This window comes from Mastomys coucha, unplaced genomic scaffold, assembly GCF_008632895.1.
Source record: "Mastomys coucha isolate ucsf_1 unplaced genomic scaffold, UCSF_Mcou_1 pScaffold12, whole genome shotgun sequence".
Taxonomy (NCBI): Eukaryota; Metazoa; Chordata; class Mammalia; order Rodentia; family Muridae; genus Mastomys; species Mastomys coucha.
Window position 1 is genome coordinate 12,175,850 of NW_022196894.1, and position 7,269 is coordinate 12,183,118.

At 40.8% G+C, this 7,269-nt stretch overlaps 1 pseudogene; it reads left to right on the forward strand.

Annotated features, from left to right (window-relative positions):
* Positions 1 to 900: 900 nt before the first annotated feature.
* On the forward strand, positions 901 to 5,265 carry LOC116086235 (annotated as a pseudogene).
* Positions 5,266 to 7,269: the final 2,004 nt, after the last annotated feature.

Here is a 7,269-nt window from a genome sequence, read left to right on the forward strand (position 1 = left end):
TGATTTGCATTTCCCTGATGACTAAGGATGTTGAACATTTCTTTAGGTGCTTCTCAGCCATTCGGTGGCAGAAAGATTTTAAGAGCCACGGGATTGTGGACTTTGTTGTGAGATTGTTTCCTAGTAATATCAGAAGCTATACCCATAAAGTCTCACCAGCATGACTTCTCAAACATGAGGTGAACTAAAAGCACATCAATGAACATGCCAAACTGCTTGTCAGTGGAAGAGGATGCGAGTGGGGACCTACAAGCCCTAAATCCTACACAAAGAACTATAGGAAACTAAGAAAAGAACTAAGAAACTAAGGAAGTAAAAGAGGTGACTTTTACTTCTCCAGGGACTTGCACATGAATTGGCTGTCCAATGACAAACTTCCATCCCTGAAAACAAACATATAGGTAACATATGGACCAAACAAGTTAAATTCAAGAATATTTATTTCTATACATATGAGCATGCAATAGCAATTAGTGAAAATAGAAGCAATGAATTTGAAGGAGAGTGCATAGAGACACATGGAAGTATTTGGAAGGAGGAAAGGTAAGGGAGAAATACTGTAATTAAATTATAATCGCAAAAGTTTTTTGTTACATATAAAAAAATATTTCCACCATAGGATCCTAACATGATATACTATGACATTGCAGGTCCAACAAATAGGGACAAAGTGATAAGGACTTAAGCCTCTGGAACTTTGAGCCAAAATAACACCCCCTCCTTTTTTATAAGTGAACGTCTATGATTTCTAGCAGAAGGCACAAGCCTCCTAAATAAGAGTTATCATTCAACTTTATCACATCACTCAGGGCATGGCATAAAGTATGGACATCTGCACTCACATTTTAGTTCTCTTGCTCCTATCTCCCACAGGATGCACATGGAGAAGCTAGAATAAATATGCATAGAAGTCTTGGGACATATCTGAGGGCCACTGAGCCTGGGGATTACACCATTGTTTCAGCAAACAATAATCAAGCCCACACTTTAACAGAGAGAGCAATCTTACCCCTGTCCCACAGGGCTCCTTCTTGCATGTACAATGCTGAGATGCATCTTAGCTGAAGAGAATTCAGGGCTTGTCCTTCTCAGAACACTGAGTACGATGAAGTGCAAGAAGCTTAAGGAGAACTTCCACATGAAAAAACTAGATAATTATAATTTTGCTTCAAATTCATTAAATTCATTGTAGAATTACTTTGGGGTTCTACATATGATTTTTATAGCTTCCTATCAAACCACTGATTCAAGTTCATCTTGCTATATAAATAAAACTTTGTTACTATTACTCTTCTTTATGTAGCAACTGGTCCATTTTTGACCAAATTGAAAATGAAATTAAATGAGGTATAATTTTTCCACAGAATTTGGAAATATACACATAAACTAGAGCAAAGTTCTTTGTTTACATGTGAATACTTCTTTTAGTCTATTTTAAAATACAGAGCCATAGAATTCTAAGTGAGATGGCCAAAATAGAAAGAATCTACAGACATCCAAGACTATAAAGCTTTAGGGTGAAAAAGAAGCTGGTTATGTTTAAGATACAGCTTTTATGTTCTTATATTAGTACTAGTCCAGCTCATGTTCCATCACAGGATAGCCCCTTTATATCAGGAAGTAGTCAGTCAACTCCATACCATTGCTTTAAACACTTCTGCTTTGCAATAGATAGATGGATAGATAGATAGATAGATGATAGATAGATAGATAGATAGATAGATAGATAGATAGATAGATAGAGAGATAGATAGATAGAGATAAATGGAAAATTTTGGCTGTCTTTTCACACCTTACTTTTACAATGCTGTCTCCATAAAAAGACAATTCCTTCCATTTTGCCACTGCAGAAACAATCAAGCCATTTAACCAAGTGACAGCTTCACTATCAGCTACCAAAGACAGAGCCAGGGTTGTTTGGGAGCCTGGAGCAGTTCACAGCATACCTCTGCCTCTTTTGGTGCTCTGTTAGCTGAAAAGCCATAACCCATGAGTCACTGAAGACCTCACTTAGACTTACCTAAACTTCGAGGGATATATGAACTCTCCTGACAGAAAAGCTCAGGGCGGGGGAATGTGTCAGGCTTCAGCTAAGGATTGCTAGAGCAGCATCTGTATCTAGATTTTCTCAAGAAATTGACTTGCTTGTTTATGTAAAACTAATTATGCAAATTCACATCACACATTCACCCATATCATCAGTTTCTTAATCATCTGAGAACATTCCTTGGGAGCTTTCTAGTTAGAATAATGGTAACTACCTCAGTCAGAAATGCCAGCTAAAATTCTGAAAAGTATCTACCATGCACCACTCATTCTGAAAGATGGTCTACATGGATAACTTGTTAATCTTTAATGGTTTCCAAGGCTTTGTAATAAATGTCATGTTTCCACAACTAATTAGCCATATATCATAAATGCAATTATTACACTCCTTTTATAAACAAGTAAACTGAAACTTGGAAATATGAACTCCAATACCATCTGGGTCTTTAGAGAGAGATCCTTAGTTCAAACAGGCATACTGACTTCAGAGTCCACATACTAACTCAATCTACCAACAAAACCACAGAAGAACTGCACTATATTAATGTTGGAAGTCCTTGCAAGCAACAGTTACATCTTGAAAGCCCAGTACACATTCTCTAAGAATAGTTGGAGAAATCCTACAGTTAAAAACCCATGGAGCTGAGGGGTTTGCAGCCACTTAGGACGAACAACAATATGAACTAACTAGTACCCTCAGCGCTCCCAGGGTCTCAACCACCAACCAAGGACTGCACATGGTGGGTCTGATAGTTCTGGCAGCATGTGTATAGTAGAGGATTGCAAATTCGACCATCAATAGGAGGAGAGAACCTCAGCCCTGTGAATGTTCTGTGCCCCAGTGTAGGGGAATGCCAGGGCCAATAAGTGGGAAAGGGTGGGGTGGCAGGCATGGGGAGGGGGGGAGGCATCAGAGGTTTGTTCTTGTTGTTTTTGTTTGTTTGTTTTTTGGAGGGGAAACTGGGAAAGGAGAAATTTACATGCAAATAAAGAAAATATCTAAAAAAAAAAAAAAAAACTGAAAAAAATTATTTAGCTAGTTCAACCCAATATTTGACAAACTCACATTGCTATGGAACCTCTATTCTCTAACACCTTCGCAGAACAAAGAGTTTGGGTTAATCACACAGTAGTCCATCTATCTCCTGTGAAATTTCTCCATATGATTTAACAATGAACTTTATAGTGAATGAGCTCCTTTGCCTGGATTTGCATTGTTGAGCTTTGCAGTTATAACTTAGGCAAAGCTAGGACCTCAGTATGTGGCATCTCTGCTGTCTCTGACTTAACAGGTCACTGAAGTCAGTGAGAAGTCTGCATAGACACAACAGCTGCAGTCTTCCATTCTGTACATTGCCGTGTGACCCTACTCTTGGGAAAACATGAGCAAGCATATATTCACACAAAATAGGGAACTGACTACATACTGGAGGGCAGATTCCATCAATGTCCAACTAGATGAACCATTAAACTTTTTTTGAATTAAAGGAATTTAAATGAGGGGTTACTGAAAAAAAACATAAATGATTTAAAAATAGATACATTGTCAAAAGTCTACCAGGAAGGACATGGAGAGTACTATACAACCTGCAAGCAAATCAACAGGGAGGAGAGTGCCATTTGCAGGGAACTCAGCTCATCCTCTTCTTCATAGTTCAAGTTGAAGAGAAGAATGAATATAGCCAAGCAACTTTAAAAATGAATACAAAACTACAGCTATAATTACTGAAACTCAAAGCACCACCAAGAATACAAACAACAGCAAATATCAACATGATGCCTGCAACAAACACACATTTCAAATTGTTTGCATCCTCATTCTCCAGTCAAAAGGCTTAGGCTGGTTGAATGAAAGAAGAAACAAAATCCAGTGGTGTTAGCTGGTCTTATGATCTCTGACTGTGGCTTGTCCTCCTATAAGCCTATGAGTCAGCACTCCTGGGAGACCATTTCTCTCCAGGAGGAATTGGGTATGGAGAGCTGTGGCACAGGGTCAGCTCCAGGGCACAGATGGAAACTGGAAGGACCCTGTCCCCAGCTGTTCCTTGGTTCCTGTGTCCTGATGGCTCTGGGTGGGTCCCTCTTGGGCCAGGTATTTCAGTAGAAGTGCTGGTCTCGCCTGTGTTTTCAGGTATGTCAGCACTCTTGGGAGACCAGCTCTCTCCAGGCTGGATCTGGACACGGAGAACTGTGGCACAGGTGGTGACCTCCAAGCTGTAGGCTGAGCTCCGTGCCAAGTGCATGCCAAGCAAACCGCTTGTGTTGGAGGACGCCATTCAGACTGACAATTCGAGCCACCCATTGGGCATGACAGTGGCAGGCAAGGAGGAGAATTACGACTTAATTCAAGGGCCCTTTTGACCCCATTATTGAGGACTGGCTACCAGCCCAGTGATGAGCACAAGACTGACCTCAACCCAGACAATCTGCAGGGCAGCAATGACTACCCCAACTACGTGCTGAGCTCGCAGGTATGCACAGGCCGCAGCACCTGGGACTTCTGTCCACTCTCCCCCACCCCTTTCCCCCAACCCCCCCCACCCTGCCCCGCACTGGCAGTAGAAGCCCTGTAAAGCCTAGATGGTGACATGTCTGGCAGGTACTACATGCTCAAAAGCATGACCGAGGCAGAACAGCAGCATCTCATTGACGACCACTTCCTCTTCGTCAAGCATGGGTCACCTCTGCTGCTGGCCTCTGGCATGGCCCACGATTGGCAGAATACTAACAACATATGGCACAATGACAATAAGACTTTCCTGGTGTGAATCAAGGAACTAGGATCACCTGCGGGTCATCTCCATGGAGAAGGGGTACAACACGAAGGAAGTGTTCGCGCGATTCTGAACTGGCCTCACTCTGACTGAAACTCTCTTCAAATCCAAGAACTATGAATTCATGTGGAACCCTCACCTGAGCTACATCCTCACATGGCCATCCATCCTGGGCACTGGACTCCAGACAGGTGCGCAAGTGCGCACATCAAGCTGCCCCACCTGGGAAAGCACGAGAAATTCTCGGAGGTGCTCAAGCGGCTGCAGCTTCAGAATCAAGGCATAGGTGTTGTGGACACCACTGCTGTCCGTGGAGTTTTTGATGTCTCCAACGCTGACTGCCTGGGCTTCTCGGAGACAGAGCTGGTGCAGATGGTGGTGGACAGAGTGAAGCTACTCATTGAGATGGCTTGAGCAGGTTCAGGCTATCAATAACCTTATGTGAAATCTGGCCCTCACCACCACCAGGCTGCAGCTTCCTAACTCATTATCCTGCCAGTGCTTGCCATGGATCCTTGATGTTTACACCTGGCAGCTGAGTCCTTAACCTCCCTGTAGAGACTTCTGTAACCCTGGGTAGAGTTTGGGTTTTTGTTTTGTTTTGGTTTTAGTTGATTTTTTGTTTTGTTTTGTTTGACTGCTAACCCATTGTTGACACTGAAACAAACTAGAGTTTGTACTGCCAAAAAAAAAAAAAGAAAGAAAAGAAAAGAAAAGAAAAAGAGAGAGAGAGAAAAAAGTTTCCCAATCAAAAAGAGCCATGGACCAAATGAGTTTAGTGCAGAATTCTATTATACCATCAAAGAAGACCTACTACCAATACTATTCATAGTATTCCACAAAAGAGAAACAGAAGGGACAATACCCAATTTGTTCTATGAAGACACAATTACGATTATACCCAAACCACACAAAGACTAAACAAAGAAAAAGAACTTCGCACCATTTCCCTTATGAATATCCATGCAAAAATACTCAGTAAAATTCTTGCAAAACAAAGCCAAGAACACATCAAAACAATGATCCAAAATGATCAAATAAGCTTCATCCGAGGGATGCAGGGATGGTTCAATATAAAGAAATCCATCAACAAAAGCAATTACATAAATAAACTCGAAAAAAAAACCACACAATCATTTCATTAGATACTGAGAAAGCATTTGACAAAATTCAGCATCCATTCATGTTAAAAGTCTTGGAAAGAGCAGTAATTCAAGGTCCATACCTCAACATGGTAAAAGAAATATACAGCTAGCCAGTAGCCAGCATCAAACTAAATAGAAAGAAACTTGAAGCAATCTGACTAAAAGCAGGAACTAGACAAGGCTGCCCACTCTTTTCCTACCTATTCAATTATAGCACTCAACGTCCTAGCCAGAGCAATTTGGCATCCAAAGGAGGTCAAAGGGATACAAATTGGAAAGGAAGAAGTCAAAATATGGCTATTTGTAGATGATATGATAGTATACTTAAGTGACCTCCAAAAACTCCACCAGATAAACAACTGATAAACAACTTCAGCAAAGTTGCTGGATACAAAATTATCTCAAACAAATCAGCCTTCCTATACTCAAAGAGTAAACAGGCTGAGAAAGAAATTAGGGAAATGACACCCTTCACAATAATCACAAATCATATATCTTGGTGTGACTCTAATCAAACAAGTGAAACATCTATATAACAAGAAATTCAAGTCCCTGAAGAAAGAAATTGAAGACCTCAGAAGATGGAAAGATCTCCCATGCTATTGGATAGGCAGGATTAATATAGTAAAAATGGCCATCTTGCCAAAAGCAATCTACAGATTGAATGCAATTGCCATCAAAATTCCAAATCAATTCTTCATAGAGTTAGAAAGAGCATTTCTCAAATTAATTTGGAATAACAACAACAACAAAAAAAACAGAATAGCAAAAATTATTCTCAACAATAAGAGAACTTCTGGAGGAATCACCATCCCTGACCTCAAGCTGTACTACAGAGCAATAGTGATAAAAACTGCATGGTATTAGTGCAGTGACAGGCAGATAGATCAATGCAATTAAATTGAGACCTAGAAATGAACCCACACACCTATGGTCACTTGACCTTCAACAAAGGAGCTAAAACCATTCACTGGAAAAAAGACAGCATTTTTAATAAATGGTGCTGGTTCAACAGGCAGTCAGCATGTAGAAGAATGCAAATTGATCCATTCTTATCTCCTTGTACAAACCCCAAGTCCAAGTGGATCAAGGACATCCACATAAGAACAGATAACATGGAATCTAGTAGAAGAGAAAGTGGGGGAAAGCCTTGAACACATGAGCACAGGGGAAATTTTCCTGAACAGAATACCAATGGCTTATGCTCTACAATCAAGAATTGACTAATGGCCGTGCCATGGTGGCACACGCCTTTAATCCCAGCACTTGGGAGGCAGAGACAGGCAGATTTCTGAGTTCGAGGC